This window comes from Anolis carolinensis, chromosome 5 (genome assembly GCF_035594765.1).
Source record: "Anolis carolinensis isolate JA03-04 chromosome 5, rAnoCar3.1.pri, whole genome shotgun sequence".
NCBI lineage: Eukaryota > Metazoa > Chordata > Lepidosauria > Squamata > Dactyloidae > Anolis > Anolis carolinensis.
The window spans coordinates 140,459,333-140,478,273 of record NC_085845.1 but is presented as its reverse complement, the minus strand read 5'-3'; the positions used below and the strand labels follow the sequence as shown (position 1 = coordinate 140,478,273).

Here is an 18,941-nt window from a genome sequence, read left to right as displayed (position 1 = left end):
TTAAATGATTGTGATTTTCATTTTTAAAATCTAGAATTTTCTGTGTTTGACAATAGAAATAACCTTAATAGGTGCCAAAATTCTGTACAACTGTTGTTCTTGCTAGTTTGTATTCACTGATTCTTTCTATTTAGACAGAATTGAAGACCCAGGGTTTGGAGTGAGTAAGGAGATTTGAGTTTTTCTTCTTCTAAAATGAATGTGAAAATAATGAGCCAGTCATTAATGATTGATTGATTGATTCTTTTTGTACAGAACTTTGCTTTCTTTTCTGCAAAGTTTAGAGTGCATAATTAAAGTCATATAACTGATTTTTGTCCAGCTAGATTGTGTGGTTCTTACTCATGTGAATAAATTCCACCCAGATAAATAATCTCGCAGAGGTCCATTGGACTTTGCATAAGCAAGGCCAGCGTGGGAAGTTACATGTACCGGATCAATCTTATAAATAACAGTGAAAAAGCAAGCAATGTAATTCATGCCTGGCTATAGATATATAATATATTGCTTCGAACAAAGTCTCTTCTTGTGTTACATTTGTATTCATATATGTCAAAAATGCAATGTTAGTTCTTTTTAAAATAAATTGGAAGCACTAGTCTATAGTGTATGATTATTTTATTAACTGATAAATCAGCCAGATCTCAAGGGCATAAAAGGGACAGATTTATTTAATTTACAAATAAACTATATCCATTCAGCATTTCCATTCCATATTGGGTATAAGGCATGCATTGTATTAGCAACCACTGATGCTCATGGATTTTAAGGTTTGTTTCAGTATCAGAACAAAAATTGTACTTTTTAACCACAGTATCATTAAAAAAAACCCAACCAGAAGTCATACACCTAGCTAGCGACATGAAAGCACTGGAGTAAATAGAGAGGAGAGATATTCAGTTTCAATTGATAGTAAAAAAAACTGCAAATGAAATCTTGGTGGAGAAGAAAAATTGTGGTTGTTAAAAGATAGCTATATAACTATATAAGCTATATAATTTGTTCCAAATTCCAATACCATCTTAAAGTGTTCAGTTCATTAAGGTGACTCAATCCATGTCTTTCATTTAACACAGTGGTTCTTAACCTGGGGGTTGAGACCCCTGTGGGGGGTCGCAAGGTGGGTGTCAGAGGGGTTGCCAAAGACCATCAGAAAACACATATTTCTTAGGAATCCTTTTGGCAGAGAAGGCTGGATGTAGGTGAACTATATTTCCAAAACTCAAGGTCAATGCCCACCACCCCTTCCAGTATTTTTTGTTGGTCATGGGAGTTCTGTATGCTAAGTTTGGTTCAATTCCATTGTAGGTAGAGTTCAGAATGCTCTTTGATTGTAGGTGAACTATAAATCCCAGCAACTACAACTCCTAAATGTCAAGGTATTTTTTCCCCAAACTCCACCAGTGTTCATATTTGGGCATATTGAGTATTTGTGCCAAGTTTGGTCCAGATCCATCATTGTTTGAGTCCACAGTGATCTCTGCAATTCCCAAATGACAAAATCAATCTCCCCCAACTCCACCAGTGTTCAAATTTGGGCGTATTGGGTATTTGTGCCAAATTTGGTCAAGCGAATGAAAATACATCCTGCATATCAGATATTTACATTACGATTCATAATAGTAGCAACAACAACAACAACAACAACAACAACAACAACAACAACAATTTATTGACTAGCCAGTTGGCCTTATCAAGCACAGACAATACAAACATGAAATACAACATACATCTGGTACACTTAAAATAAAATAAAAATATACAGGTATTTGCCAACTTGGTGCCAATGTAGCTTAGCCATAGATGTATGCATCAACTATCCTCATCTCCCCTACACTGCACCCCAATAGTAGCAAATTATAGTTATGAAGTAGCAATGAAAATAATTTTATGGTTTGGGGTCACCACAACATGAGGAAATGTATTAAGGGTTCACAGCATTAGGAAGGTTGAGAACCAAAAAAAATTAACATGTGATTCCAGCCTAGCAGTCCAGAGGGTGATAGCTTGACTTTTAGAATGGAGTGATATACATGTATGTACAGTAGAATCTCACTTATCCAACACTCATTTATCCAACATTCTGGATTATCCAACACATTTTTGTAGTTGATGTTTTCAATAAATTGTGATATTTTGGTGCTAAATTCGCAAATATAGTAATTACTACATAGCATTATTTCGTATTGAACTACTTTTTCTGTCAAATTTGTTGTATAACATGATGTTTTGGTGCTTAATTTGTAAAATCATAACCTAATTTGATGTTTAATAGATTTTTCCTTAATCCCTCCTTATTATCCAACATATTTGCTTATCCAACGTTCTGCCGGCCCGTTTACGTTGGATAAGTGAGACTCTACTGTATGTATGAAAGACTTCTTTACCCCATGAGCCTAGTTTGGGAAGGGTATTTGTCTGGACTATACCTCCAGGAATCTCATGGCCAGTATGACTGTGCCCAAAACAGGCAGCAACTGTTTTGCAATTTGTATTTCCCTGTATTACTTCTTATCTTGCCTTTCTTCTCTGGAACCCAAACTTAGAAGGGTTTGATGGTGAACCAAGCATCTGGACCTTTGTCTGGTTACTTTACACAATGGAGGAGTACATAGTTAATCCATGGTGCAGTGTATGTGGATTTGGATCAGGTAACAGGTCAAATTAAATAAATACTCCAGTTATACATTCATACAAATTTGGCTGAAGCAGAACATTTGGTAATGGGCCGTGAAAGCCAGGATAACAAGCTTGTAAAGGACTGATATCTGAGGGTGCATCTACGCTGCAAAATTAATATAGTTTGATAGCACTTTAATTGCCATGGCTCAATGCTATGGAATCATGGGAGTTGTAGCTTGATGAGGCACCAGTTAAAGAATTCTTAGATAAGTCCCTGCACTAAGGGGGAAAGGGCCTCAGGTGGGAATTACTGTGGTTCAATTTTATTGTGTCAGGCAAAGGCAATTGTTTAACTTTCTCTGTTTTTTAAATTTTTTATACTGCACTGTGGTTTTAGTACATTTCTTTAACTGTGTGGAAGTTCTGTCTGTTCAACACTCTGTTGTAATTGATAGTTGCTGTAATGGAATTTCCTAAACCCAATGTGGCACTTGCATACATATCGAGATTTTCAGACCATCCTCCCTGGGAGTTGGGATGTAGTTATGTAGCAGTAAAAGCTTTGCTTCCAAATAAGAATTCTTCCCTTGCTTACCCCAACATTTTCTTCAATCCTCAAATTCCTAACATTGTAGAGATACTAAAAATTATTTGCTATCATTTGCTGTTTGCACTTCCTTGGAATCTTTACCACCACTTTTTGTTTGAATGTCTGAACTGCATTTCTGAAGTCAATAGTAGTTTGAAGTTGCTATAATTCTAGATGCTTTGAGACTGAAGAAAAATTTCATTTGGGAGCAGAATTCTTATTTTGAAGGGCAGTCCTCATTTGGTGGCTAGTTACAATTTTCCTAATTTTCTTTTTAGAAAATTCTAATTTAAAAATATTTTTAAATTATTATTTTTAAAGCATTTAACATTATTGGTATTTAATTGCTATAGGTATGCCACTGTCCTGGGGATTTCTACTGTAGCAAAACATGCTCCAAGTGTAACCATGCCTTTGGGTATTCTTAGTGCTGCAGTGGGAAAATAATCTCCCCCCCCCCCCACCCAAAGAAAGCATACCCATAGATCTTATACATGTGACAGTAATTCAGTGAGTGAAGCAGTAAGTCACAATGCTGTGTACTTTTTATCTCTAGCACCTCAAGGTAGATCCAAGAAAGAAGAACTCCTTTCTGAACCCTAAAATGGTGTGATTTAGAAATGGGCATATGGCCCTCCACATTTGTTTATCCACATCTCCCATCAGTTGCTAGCCAACATTGTCAGTGGTGAGAGAAAATGGGAGCTAGAGTCCAAAAGTATTCATTGTAGACAACCCTAAGTGAAAGAGAGCAATAATCTGATCCGGTATAAGGCAGTGTATTGGGCTTCTATTGAAGACATTATTGAAAAATAGTCCCCCTGAAAAATAATATTTTTTTATATTACTTACACTAGGAGTGCTAGATCAATACTATCACAAGCCCTGAGGTTTCAAGACCAAAATCTGAGACTTTGGAACTTGAGATGGAACATGGTGTGGACCCTAGTGATGACACAAGGTTTATGTTACAAGGAATAGTCCCATTTGGTGTCCTTAAGTAAGATACACAAGGCATCAACCATAATTAATCTGAGTATGCCATTTGCATTAAAACATCTATATAAAAAGAGGAACATGCACATGCCCCAAGATTCCTTCTCTTTTTCTGCAGACTGGAGACTCATGGCCTCCAGACCCTGAGATCTGGCAACTCTACTGACATGAGATATTTCCTAACCTCCTCACTTTCCATTCGTTGAAAGGAAATATCATCTGCATGGGCCTTTTTGTATCTATGTAAGTTCCCTGCATGATTTTGAACATGAATCATAGAATTCTAGAGTTGGAAGGGACCTCGTGGGCCATCCAATCTAGCCCCCTGGCAAAAAGCAGGAAAATCTCATTCAAAGCACCCCCAACAGATGGCTATCCAGCCACTGTTTAAAAGCCTCCAAAGACGGAGCCTCCACCACACTCCAGGACAGAGATTTCCACTGCTGAACAGCTCTCACAGTGAGGAAGTTCTTCCTTATGTTCAGGTGAAATCTCCTTTCCTGTAGTTTGAAGCCATTGTTCCATGTCCTTGTCTCCAGGGCAGCAAAAAACAAGCTTGTGCCCCTCCTCCCTATGACTTCCCCTCACATATTTATGCATGGTCATCATTTCTCCTCTCAGCATTCTCTTCTGCAGGCTAAACTGCCCAGCTCTTTAAGCCGCTCCTCACAGGGCTTGTTCTCTAGATACTTGATCATTTCAGTTGCCCTCCTCTGGACATATTACCAGTTTGTCAACATCTCCCTTAAATTGTGGTGCCCAGAATTGGACAGAATGATTCTCAAGTTATAAACCATGTGGGAAGCAGACTGAAAACCATCTCTGTTTTTTCCTTCAAGGCATGGAGGGAAATACAGATGCTGACAGGGGACAGGCAAGCAGAAGTAGTATGCTCAACTTTGTGCTCCCCTTTGGCATGTTCATTCATGCCCTCAAGGAACACCGGTAGTCTTTATTTATCCCACACAGTCTCCTGTACTTTGTATTAACTGAAAACATCTCAAAAGATAACTTGTTCAGAATTTGATAGTTTCTTCTTACACTTTTAAAAAAGTTAGTGTGAGATTGTCAAATTGATTACATCTCCAGTCCAAATTGAGTTGCAGGTTTTAAATATAGTAGCTTATAAGGCTACAAACATCCATAATTATATTACCTTCATAAGAAAGAAAAGGAAAAAAAGAAATCTCCCTTCCTCACCCTTTTAGTGTCATGAAAGAATGGCCAAGTTTTCTGTCATGTCATAAGTTTATACTTTATATCTTGCAAAATAATTCCACTTGCAATGTCATTATGTTATTATTAATAAAGTTAATATTGGGTAACAGTACATCCTTTTGAAAAGACACACTACCATATTTTCATTTTGAGCAATTTGAACTGAATGCTATTCTTGCCAACACTCTTACTTTCTCTTCTGTATTATCATACAAGAGAATGCATACAACATACATATTACTTACCCAAAATGATATGAAGGTGTATTTAATATACACAACCCCCTCCCCTGCGCACTCTTTGAAAAATTCAGTTTGAAACTGCTGCAAAATACAGAGATACAAAGCGTCCCTCAACTGGTACTTGTGGCACTCCTGTTACTGAAATGGGGCAAGAGGGGGAATCAAGGTTGTCAGCAGGGTCCCTTTGCCTGTCACATCTGCTTTCCCATGGAAATTACATTTCTATTTTCCTTTGGCACCTAAGAAAATATCCCAAAACGTTCAATGCCTTCGTTTTAATGAATGCAATATTTTAAATGGAATATATTGAAAATGTAAAGGAACTCTGCTTGCCTTTTCCAATATGATTAATATTTTATTTTTTAAGAAAAGCAAATTAAAGAAAAAAATCCCCAACCTAAGGTCAACAGTGCCTGTTTAAGGGAACTATCGTATTCTCTTCTCTTCAGTGCTCTGTCTTTTTCAGAATATTAATGGGAGAAAGAGTGACAAGAATGACTTAGACGTACATGTCAGGAGAAAGGGTCAGCTCTTGGCAGTAGGTTGTTAATTCACATCCATTAATGAAATTTATCCTCCTTACTGCTCCTTCTCTCTCTCTCTCTCCCTTTCTCTCTCTCTCTGTCTCTCCTTCTCTTTCTCCCCCCTCTCTCTTTAAATAAAAAGGTCCTTTTTTGAGAGAACATCATGGACTTTTCACAGAAGCTGAGAAGGGCCACGGGGGCAGGCCGAGGTAAGAGACTGACAATCTTCAGGTGATTAAGGAGACTCAAAGGCTAGGTAGACCTACAAAATGAATAACTATGGACCCAGAACCATGCCATAAGGCTCAATGGCTTGTGATTTGCAAGTTGATAAGACAAGAAGATTAATAATGCTGCATGATAATGGCTGCTCCCTCTCAGCTGGGGAGATGGTAATGATCTCATATTGCTGTAGGAGCAGTTCAGTGCGCTGCGGAGAGGAGGGTGCGGATTCACTCATCCCAATTGGCCCCCAGGACATAGAGATTTTGAAAAATGGGAATGCAGTTACAATTTTAATTAGATATAAAGTTTTTAATAATTTTGCTGAAATGAGGACTTCAAAGAACATATTTTGCAGCATTCAGGCCCATAACTCCTGAGTGACAGTTTTGGTTAATTTGCAAGTTTTCAGATCAAACTTTGCCCCTGGCTCCATGCTGAGGGTAAAGTAAAATGTCAATTTCTTTCCTCAGTGATCTCGAGCATCTTATTTAGGCAGGTGTGCTGAATTCTCTTATTCGGTAGATGTTAGCGGAACAAAACTACTCATTAAAATATATGCTTCATTTTTTTAAAAAAAAAATGAACGAACGAGAGAAAGAAAGGAAAGAAGAAAAAGAAAAAATAGCCACATAAATAAAATCAGGAGTAATAAAGGGACTCAGTCAGCAAGAAAAATGTACAGCAATATACAACATAAAATTTTAAAGAAGGATCAGAGTAATATTGTATATGAAAGGTGATTAAACATTAGCATATCATTATACGGGCACTGCATATTATTATCAAAGAATGTTTAATTTATACCTCTCACGCCCTACAATTAGGGGTAGTTTTGCAAAAGTGTTCTCTCCCCCCCCCCCCCCCCCACAATATTTTCCTTCCATGTATATTACTGCAAATTTGCAAATCCTGAATTGATTACATTTGATATCTGTACTTCATTAGGATTTTGGGGAGGTTTTTTTTTAGCTATCTGCAAGCACTAGTAAGAGAGATGAATGTTGTCACTCAACTGAGATGACTGATTCAGCTCCTTCCTTCTCTATTTCACTTTTCTTTGAGCTGTAGGAAGAAAACAGTTTGCCAGGCATAGTTTTAAAAAGCATCCTCTGATGCAAAGCAGAAAAAAATAAAACAGAAAGGGTAGGAGATGTTACAATGTCTAAGCAAATACAGCAAACGGTTAGAAATAAGTTCTTGTCATGTCTTATAGAGAAAAACATTTCCTTGTTGGAGACATCACCTTGATGAGTGACTTGGTAGGGCTTGTTTTCTCTTTCCCCCCTTGGATAGCATGTGAATATGCATAATATTTCTTTGTTTTCAGCACAGTCGGGCAGCTGGAAGAGTCCCCCTCGATCACCATGTTCCTTCAGACAAAAAAGGACCAACTCTAGAAATTGTATTCAAGGTCACCATCTTGGGATTATCGGATGTCTACTCAATGACAGTACTGTAAGACTACAACAATAGAACTCGACTGTTCAAACTTCTCAGAGCCTTTTTCAGGTAGACGGTTATAACTTTAGATCATTTGAACTGGTGGTGTTCAAAGCAATCTAAAATTAATCTAGACAGCTGGCTTCATCTGTGATTTATGCCAGGTGTATGCTTAGTGTCAGAATCACTCCAAAGGAATATTTAAGCAGTCCTCACATAAAAAGTAGGCACAGAGGAAGAGGAAATGAACGCAGCGCTCCCCCCACAATGAATCACTGTTGTCATCTATGAAGGATCAATACAGCACATTGTTATTCAGCATCCCCCACCCCCATTTCTACTCTTCTTGAAAAGTTCCATGGCATACTTGCACAGCCCAGCAAGCTCCTTCACAATAAAGGTCTTTCAATGCTAAACATCACCTAATATATGGTGAGCTCAACACCTTTCCTCCCAACTTGTCTCAGGAGACAATGAACTACAAAGTGAAGTACCTGTCAAGGCTTACAATCCACTCAGAGACACCTCACACATGACACCTTTCCCTACAAAGAAATTAGTCTGGAATAAAGTAGAAAGAACACATTGACCGAATGTGCCAAGAATGCACATTTTTGACATGATTAAAAAGTGTTAGGAATCTGTTATTTGCAATAGCTTCCAAAATATATACATAGGTATTTTTACACCCTATGGTACACAGGTTATTACACACACACACACAAACTAAGGGCAGCAGTGGAAAGAGGAGCTTAATTGTGTATTGATCTCTGGCAAATAATCACTGTTCACAACATTTCCCAATACCATAGGTATAAAAGTATCATCCCATTTCTCTCTACAATGCCATAGGCAATATCACAGGCACAGAAACATTGTCAGATTCTGAGATTCTCAGCAAAGGTATCATTGCATGCCCTAGTATCATGTGAAAATATATTGATAAATCCACAAGGCTTTCTTGCAGTGTCACTTCAGTTGAGGACTTCTCTCTCAAGTACTGGCAGGCTGGTTCCATCCCTTCAGTGTCTCTGGTGGGCAAGAATGACTACATTCTTTCACATGGTCTTCAGTCCTTCAATTCAGAATTGGCTTTAAGGGATTTTTTGACTAGCACTGTGTGTGTGTTTAATCTAATTTTACAAAGTCTTTAACTTTCACTGCCAAGGATCCCATAGTAGGGGTGTGAAAGATGCCAAAAAACATGCCATTTTCAGTTCCATTTTTGGCTGTCTCCCATTCCATTTACAGGGAATTATTGAAATCAGGAGGGGTGGATACTGTTCCATGATTTGGGAGCCAAAAGTTCTGTTTACATTCCGGGAAGATCTAGCCCTTTGGTGACAATGGGGGAACTTGCGAGGCTTCTCTTTCCATAATTTTTATAGGATGAAAATGGTCACACTTGGAGGACACATTTATGACTGCAAGACCCCCAAGTATCAGAATGTTTGGGTCATCCATTGATTTTTAGGAAATTTTATAAGTTTCTCCAAATAAAATGTCTTTAATGGTGCAGGCCAGAGTACAGAAATCAGAAGGTAGGGCTGAGGAGGGGACTCAGGCGAGTTAGGCGATGCCTCCCTTCCTTAAACCTATCCCACACTCAGTCAAATTAAAGCAAAAAAAAAAGGGTATTTTTTTAAAAAACGAACACACAAAATGCCCTTTTAAAACTCACAGCCCCTCCCCCAATGTACGCCCACCCACATCTCTCTAGCAAAATTAGTAAAATAAAAGAAGGACTATAAGGAAGATATTAATTAAGAAAATTTAATGATATAATGCAGAAAAAAATGACTGGAATTATCAAAAAGTGATCCTAACCAGTGACGGCACTGATCTCTCTCTCCCAAATACCAGGATGCCACAGAAAAATGCAGGAGCACACCCTGGGATATATAGATCAGCTTTGCAAAAAGACACGTGATCCACTTTCTTCTTCTGATTGGCTCTGGCAAGGCTAACGGGGAAAAAATCTGGCACCATGTGATCCATTCCAGATGAGACTTCAGCTGCCCCTGCCTAGTCCGTTTTTGGCAGTCCGGTGCCAGATTGCCAAATTTCCCTAAATCCTGTCTCGCAAAAGAGAATCGTGCACACCTTAATCTCATGGCATTGAGCCAGAGCTGTCAAAGTGATATCAAACTGTTTCAAGAGGCAAATAATTGAAATAAATAACTAAACGATGCAGGAAGCCACCTTTAATATGGCTTCATATTTCCAACTTGTAACTCACTGAGGCAAGCATATGGTCTTGGATTTGAGACTGATGGATTCATCAGGGCTGTTTGTTTTGTAGCCCTAAACAAAGAACAAATTAAGAGGTTCATTAAATGTTTCTTGTGTCACCACAACATGGAAACCTGCATTAGGCCTGTTAGATTCTGAATTCCGGAACTAGGGCTATAAAGAGGCCAAAAAGAAAGTTGACCTGCTACATAGAAATATTATAATTCAAGGTATAACAATCATCTACATTTTTGGAACCTTTTTATTTCTTATTTGCAATATTTGGCCAATACTAGATGTGATCTAGCTTAGCAAGACCTACAAGTGTATCATATAGACTCTATTTAGAAAAAGGAAGCCCAATGTACTGAGTGGGGCCTGGGACTAACCCTACCATTTGCAAAAGCGGGTGGCTTGCCTTTCTGCCTGCCAGCTAATCTGGTACCATTGGGTACAGCGGCAAGTACAGTTTTCTCACTAGAGTCATGATTCAACTGACAAGCTAGTGTGTTTTGCAGGAAAGGTGCAGGGATACCATCTTGATCTTACTGTGGACAGCAAAATATTTTAGGCCAGACTTGATGGGTTTTACTGGCAAGTTAGCAATAATAGAACTGAGACAACTGCCAGTGCCTGGAAATAAGTTCTGATTGAATGGAAGTAAACTTGATAGAGTGCTATTATCTCAGCTCAATTGGTGTCTTAAATACATTGACAGTTTGTGTAAGTGGGCTGGAATGTTTCACTTTCCAGAGTTATAACACAAAGTAGCTGTAAATGAGTGGTTGTTGTAAGTGCAGTTGAGTTTTTCCTGCTCTTGGAACAAATTGTTTCCATGTTTGTTTGCCTTCTATGGGGGTCCAGTGGGGTTCAACTGCACATGTAGTCTGCTGGATCACACGAAAATGTGATTTTTTCCTTCCCCTGCATAACTGGAACCTCTTCATTTGTTGTCTGCTTTTTACATTTGTGTCTGCTTTGTTTTCCCCTTGCATTTCCACCACTCATGTAAGATAAAAAAGAGAGAAAGATCTAAACATAAGTAATATGAATTACTTCACCAGAAAGAAATGGAGACGGCGGAGGGGGTGGGGGAAAGGACCAAATGTTCATTGTGAATGATTAAAACAGCACGCGACCATGATGCTTTGAAACCCAACAACATTTTGCACAGTGTGTGCATATGGTTTATTAGGTGAAATTCAGTAAGGTGAGTGTTCTATAGCACTTTTCTAGTCTGTTTTTCCAGCTGGATAATCTATCACATTCAGATTTTCCCATTTCAGCCAGTGCTTGTTATAACTTCTCATTTCATGTCCAAGTGTTAAGATGATGGACAGCCTTTGCTGATTCAAATTTATCTATGCTTTAAGGAGACGAAAAAATGTTGGCTATTAACTTGCTGAAGCCCAGTACCTTGCCCTCAGTAATGTGCTTCCCTTGCTGGTTTTGGCATTTTACCCAGTTCCCTGTGTGAATTAAAGTATACTGTTTTAAAGAGAAATGTAATTTATCAAATGTTACACTGCAAGATGACAAATGCTCTTCAGTGGCCATATAGTCATATGAACTCAGTTTTCCAAGTAGGGATCAGTATGAAACCAGAACGGCTCTAATCATATACAAGGGGGACATATCAGGAGGTTCAGGAAAGCCCGAGATTTGCAGAAGTCAGTGTGTGTGTGTGTGTGTGTGTGTGTGTGTGTGTGTGTGTGTGTAAGCAAACGCTTTAATAGGGAAAAGAAAAATTCAAAATCTCTAATGTCATTTCTGACTAATGCTTGCACTCAAAGTTTAATTTTATAATGTTCATTAAATAGACTGCATATAACACTTCTTGGTGGTTTTTGAGAAGACAGTTCAGTATACATAGCTAACTTTTTTGAAAACAATACTAGTGAGCCTCTTACAGAAAGGTTAGTACTCTTCCTGTTTATACAATGGCTGGTATGTTAATTGTAATCACTAGACCAAGCTTTCATAAATGCATGCATTGGCTTGTATATGTTCCTCTATACAAAGTCCCAGAATACTTGTAAAGTATCTATACAAACAAACGATAGTCTATGTACAAAGAAAATGTGTCCAAATGACATATATTGTTACAGTTCCCCGTACAAAGCTCAATTTGGCCGTACCCGACAAAATGAAAAGGAGCAACAGCTCTAACACAAAAGTTATTCAAGTCTGGTATTGGTTCCAATGTATATAGGCTTCAGGGATACAGTCAATGAAAATATCTTCCAAACAGATGGTTGGTCATATTGTTGTATACTGGAATGAAGAAAATAATGATGGAGCACCGGTCTCAAAAAAGTCTTCGAAAGTGAAGTCCAAATAAAGTCCCAAGTCTACAGGGGTCCCGGGTATTTTTGACCCTGTTTCAGGGAGAAAATCCCCTTCTTCAGGAGTTGTTAAACTCAGCAACAATGAATTTCTATCTAAAACAAAACATAGAGTAACAAGTATTTTACCAGCAGTACTGGTAAGACTGTGTAGTCTTCCTCAGGTGGTGGTTATGCAGGTATAGAAAACCTGGAGTAATCAATTTTGTTCTTTGAGTATATAAATTCAATGTGTCATTATCAATGACGGAGTGGACCTACAGGGAATACATATGAGTGCAAACACTTGTACATGATAAAAAATTACAAATTACAAAAAATAGTAACAGCATTGAAGACAGGAGCATATATACTCACATAAACTCTCCTACATGTAGGTGTTCCATACCTGCATAACCACCACCTGAGGAAGACTACACAGTCGAAACCGGTCGTGGATGGTGACCAACCTTGGACTTGTTTAAAACATCAGATTTCATAAAAGGACTCACAATTAAGAGATTTATACAGTCCTCCATGTGGAACATGAACTATGGTGGGCATTGGACTCACAAACTCTGAATATAGAGTTTTACTGTCTCTGAATATAGAGTTTTACTTTCTATGAATGTATATGTGTTGGTAACACATGGATTATATTTTGGTTTAATTACTGTTTCGGAGAGATATGTAGCCATTATCAATGACTGATTGTCATTTTGTGCAATGAAGTCCAAAATTGCATTGATTCCAGTGCCATGTTGTTAATTCTCATGGAATTTTGTGGCTTATATTGGTAACTTTCTCCCACTGAAATCAATAGGATCTTGTATGGGCTGGCCTGTGGCCCTAGAAATATTTTAACCTTTTTAAAATAATCTTTGTATATAGCCTCACTCACCATCAATTATTAGATGGAAAATGCAGTTTAGCAGAAATAAATGTGCACAGAGAGACCAGAGCTGAGAAATGCCGAGAATCATACACTAGCATACAGAGTGGAAGAGGCCTTGCTGGATTGGGAAATAGAAAAAGAGCAAATTAATTCTTTTAATATATTTTAAAAGGCTTTGATGTTATTGTGCATGGAAAGAGGGCCTGTTTTCCCCATGGGCTTCAGATAGTTGCCTGCCACAGGGGTGGAGTGGGTGATAAGTTCTAAAAACCTAGTTAAAACCTCCCCCTCCTTCTTCCTCTTCTTAAGATATTTCTTGGCTTCATAAACATTTCTAGCTTCTTCTGTTATGCATGTTTTTCCTCAGCGCCTATAGATAAGAGCAAATTGAATAGCAGTGATTGTGCAAAGCTCTCTGTTTTATGTTGCAAAGGAAGTTTTCAGTGCATCTTTGAAAATTCCCTTCGGTGACAATACGCAGTCAGCATATATCCTTGTGAAAAAAAAAAACCCTGAAAAAGATGAAGGTATTACCCAATCTGATCTGTCTAAATACACCATCAGAACTGAAAAAATAATTTTCTATAAATAATGTATTTTTAAGTCATCACATTTTATTTCTTTCCTAGATTTTTTTTGGTAATGGATTTAAACAAAGTAAAAAAAATGTCGCAATTGAAAAACTTTCTTGCTGTAGGTTGTCAAAACTTTTAAACATTTGTAACCTTGCTTTCTTTTTTTGGAAAGTTTTTTTAAATGTTTCTAATGTTTAAAGGTAATTGCTACCACCTTTTAAAAAATCTAACAGCTTCTTGCTGTGGCATTATATTCAAAACTGGCATAAATGGTTATTTAATCCAATTTTAAAATGCAAACTATAATAATTATTTATTCCATATTGTGGGTGCCCCCCACAAGACATAAATAACGTTATAAAACTACAGTTATTTCCAATCTTTTTTTTTTTTTGACCAGGGACCGCTCTCCAACATTAGGACCAAAAGGGTTATGAATCAGTTTTGGGTCAACTTTAGATTCAGTTTGGTTATTTGGGGTGCTGATTCAGAAAATTGCATTGGATAGATCACATCAGCTCTAGTTTCTGATACAGAAAATATGCCATCCAGCAGTTGCCATCTGCTCGCTCACAGAAAACTATATTTAATAATCTAGAACTGATGTGGTCTATTCAATGCAATTTTCTGAATCAGCATCCCAAATAACTCCAGGAAAGGCCTAAAATCGAAGACACCCCTGCTTCCAGGTGCCACATGGAATGGCTCCACTCAGGAGGAGGGAGGAGGATGAGAAGCAGTAGTCAGGAGGCTTGTTGGCACATCTTTGTGGGTAGTCAGCTTCTTCCCTCCCAACATCCCTGTTGCCTTGGCACTATAAGAGGGTTTCATGAGACCAGTTGCTCTCATTGCAACGGTGTAGTAAGGGTGAGGCAGTGGACCATATTTTCGTTCTTGGGGACCACTGGTGGTCCATGGACCACAAGTTGGGAACTATTGATTTTATATGTCCTGGCTCAATGCTGTGGAATTATGGAACCTGTAGTTTTACAAGATCTTTAGCCTCCTATGCTAAAGAGTGCTGGTGCCTCACCAAACTACAGCTTCCGTTATTCTATAGCATTGAGCCATGGCAATTAAAGTGGTGTCAAACTACTTCAATTTTGTAGTGCGGATTTACTCATTCCTGTTTTTTGTTTCAACTTACAGTACACTGAATTGGTTTAAGATCCTGACTTACCATTCAACATTCAGTACAATGGGTCTCCCATACTGGGAACTAACAGATCCAAGCCATAATCAAGATATATCTCCATTAAGAAGAAATTGTATGAATAATAATTGTCTTAAGGTCAGCATTAATAAATCAGCCAACCACTACCCATTAAATTTCTAGCAGTATAGAAATGTCTTAAGCTGGCACCAAAAATTGATAATGTAAAGCTCAGACAGTCTCCCCAGGGAGAACATTTCTGAGAAGTGTAAGACACAACTGAAAACCAATGATACAGTTTATCCTGATTTTACAAAGGAACTGTTTCAAAGAAAGATCCTAAACCAGGGGTGCAGAATCTTCTCAACCAAGGGTGCAGATTCTTCCCATTTGGGAAGTATCCTGAGGAGGTTGTCACAGTCCTTCAGAGGTGGGGGTAGAGAAACAGAGGTGGCACCAAGCATAGCATTGGTGGAAACAATGAAAATAGGTAGCGCCATAAACTTAAATACCCAGAAGAAATTTCATGTCAACATATCAATAGCAAGGTATTTGAATATAAAATTTTTAAGTCTCCTATTGATGTACACAAACTAAGCCATGGAGTAGATATATCTCTCCAGTAACATACCAGCCACCAACTTCCATGCTTATCAGTACCTTCTGCAAAAGAAAACCACCTTCTTCTTGGGGTTTTCTTAGGCAAGGAATACTCAAGAGATTGTGGTCTTCTGTAAAGGAGGTAAAAGAAGGTCGAAAGCCCTGAAACTTATCTCCAAAACAGATTCATCATCTGAGACTCCTTCTACCCTGCCATATAATCCAGATCATCAAAGCAGACAATCCACATTATCTGCTTTGAACTGGATTATATGAGTCTACGCTGCCATATAATCCAGTTCAAAGCAGATAATATGGATTTTATATGGCCGTGTAGAAGAGACCTTGAATATTTACATTAGAGTTAAAAGGCACCCCAAGAACGGATTTATCTATTGTAGCCAAACCTCCATCTGAGCTATCAGGTGAGCCTGAGGTTGGGCCTGTTCAGCCTGTGAGTGTCCCTGCACCTGCCTTGTCAGAAGACTCTGGGTTTGGGCCTGAGATGCAGCCAGAGTTTATCCCAGTAGATTCTGGGACCAGAGACATAATGGTTTCAAGCAGGCAGCTTGAACCGCATTCCTCAAAGGAGTCAAAATTGGATCTCCTGGTGCCAGATGGACATTCTAGTTCAGATTCTGAAAGTGATAAGGCAGGTAGCGCTAATGAGCTTGACAGAAGGACGGCGATAACTCAGCAGAAGAAAGAAAGGGAGTGTGTCAGAAGAAGTAAACGATTGCTTTTGAAACAAAATAATGTGTAGATTTCTCATGGGAAGAGACCTTGAGTTTCCCTTAAGAAGGACTGCCTTCTCTGACAGAGTCAGAGGTGGTAACTTTGCTTATCCAAGAGAAGAAGATCTCCACTTTGTGCTCCTGTGAATTCCATGTTATTTCCGGCAACTTTGTATCTTGATTCCAGTGCCAGCTTTGTTCTTGTTTCTGGGGATTTCTGTGTATCTAGTTGAATGTTCCAGTAACCTTGCAGTTTGGATTTCTGCTCCAGCCAAGACCCTTGCCTTGTGTTCCAGCATTAACCTTGTGCCTTGAACTAAACTTGGAGATTTGTTCCTGCGTTCCAGCTTTGGCTTCCTGTGTTCCAGTTTGACTCATGCCTTGGATTAATCCTTGATATCTTGTTTGGACCATTCTTGATACCTTTCTTGGGATTGACTTTGATATCCACTTTGGACTATGTTCTTTGAGTGACTGTTATGGACTCTTTCTTCAAGATTTTCAAATACTTTGTTCTTGTGGATTTAAACATATTCTATTGACTTTGAACTTTGATTTGCTTTTGCTTGTATATAATCTTCAATAAACAGCTGGCTTGATTATATTTTGGGGCTCCAGTGTGGTTTTGAGGTGCCTACACAGCCTAGGGGTGCAACATTACCATCCCACTAATATTGAGATTACCAGTTACTACCACTGGCAATGCAACATGTGAGCATAATAGCAGTAGACAGGTGTGTGTGCCTTCAAATCAATTGTTGACTTATGGAAATTCCTACATGCTTTATCTCTATCACATGCTGTGCTGGCAGACAAGGCTGCCTTTCTTCAGAGGTCAAGAAGAAAAGCCAGGTTTTCAGAGCTACAGCTAATCCCTTCATGAAGATGACAATGTTATATTTTCCTGTGCTGCGACTGCTAAAGATGAGCAGCCTGTCAGATAAAAATGTGGCCACTCCTTGAAGAATAATTATGAAATAACAAGGCCAGGCACAGATTATATGGTAAATTAATGGGCCATTTAGTTGACCTAACTTGTAATCCAAATCTTGAGAGGAAAACCACCTGTTTATTGGGGACGAGCAAGTAAAGTAGGTCTACAGTTGAGAGCCATATGACAACATGATGAACATCTCATCACCCTGGGTGAATCACCAGATCCCAAGGGCAGGCACAACTTATCGGAGCCAACAACCCATTCATTCACTAAGGTTGATAGCTCCTTTTCCAGCTGCTCAGGCCATACCATCTTAAGGGACCTTTCCAGGAGCCCTCCCTTCACCTAAAGTGGGTGCCAAGCTGAACACAACATTGCCTTCAATAACACATTGAACACCATTTGTTATTCCCCTCCAAATTCAGTCACTAAAAGACTTAGGCATCTGCCTAGTGTCTTTGCCCCACATAAATAGCCAAAATAGCCTTCAGACCACACCATAGGTCATCCAGAAAATGTGGAATTATCTTCATCAGACAAATGGAAAGCTCCAATCTCATGAAAAGCATATTAGATGTGCAATGTAACACCCTGATAGAGTTTCCATGGCCTTTTTCATGACACAATTGACTTTCCCCTATCAGTTAGGACATAGAAGGTAACCTTTGTTGGGAATCATAGAATCATAGAATCATAGAATAGTAGAGTTGGAAGAGACCTCATGGGCCATCTAGTCCAACCCCCTGCCAAGAAGCAGGAAATCGCATTCAAAGCACCCCCGACAGATGGCCATCCAGCCTGAATCATCCTGGACTACTCAAGTCTAAATGTAGTTAGATTGAGGGAATCCTTTCGCTGTTTCCAAAGCATGCCTAGACAGGCTTTACTGTGTTTCACGCTATCCTGTTTACGTCACATCCCTTACTTTGAAGTTAGTAGAAATGTGAATCTCCAGGGACACTAACTTCTCATTGGTCAGAATGTCTTTTATGGCCCCAATAAACTGGACCATGAGGTTGGAACCATTTTGGTTCAGTCTCTTTTACCTTTGTTCTTCAAGCTAACAACACGTCTCGCCATCTCTCCTGGCAAGATGCAACTATTTAGATGTTTGTTCTTTTTCCTTTCTTATTTTTCCTTAGAAACCAGTCTAGAATAGACTAGACAGCTCCCAAGCCTTTCTATCTACAATGGAGTTCCTTTTACCTGAATAAATACTTTTTGAAATTTTAATGAGACTCTGCAGTCCATTGCAATCCTAAATGGTCAAAGGCTTCTCTTTGCTCGCCCAGTGTAAGTAACTGTTGCATTTGAAAGCTTTTGCTTTTGCTACTCTGCTGCATTTTGGTGGAATCTCCCCCAGAGAGGGTTAAATTGAGTCTAACTGCTCAGAGATTACCACAACAACCTTCACCATTTCAGACCTGCCTTGGTAAAATAGCCAACAAAGATATGGTAACTATTGGCCATCCAGCCTGAATATAACAAAAATCATCAATAGTTTGTAAGCACAATGCTTTTCTTTTAGTAAACTCTGATCATTAAAACACACACACACACTGCTCCAAATGAAAAATAAGGATGTCAGGAGTAGCAGCCCTACAATTTTGTAAAAAAGAGGGGCAAGATTCTGTT

The 18,941-nt window shown here is 38.7% G+C and overlaps 1 long non-coding RNA gene across 1 annotated transcript in view; it reads left to right on the top strand.

Annotated features, from left to right (window-relative positions):
* LOC134299481 (uncharacterized) overlaps nucleotides 1-16,973 on the top strand; it is an 80,222-nt gene extending 63,249 nt beyond the window's left edge. The window contains exons 5-6 of the long non-coding RNA XR_010006698.1: nucleotides 6,334-6,400; nucleotides 7,744-16,973. This is a non-coding gene — a long non-coding RNA (uncharacterized LOC134299481). The remainder of the gene's footprint in view (nucleotides 1-6,333; nucleotides 6,401-7,743) is intronic.
* Nucleotides 16,974-18,941: the final 1,968 nt, after the last annotated feature.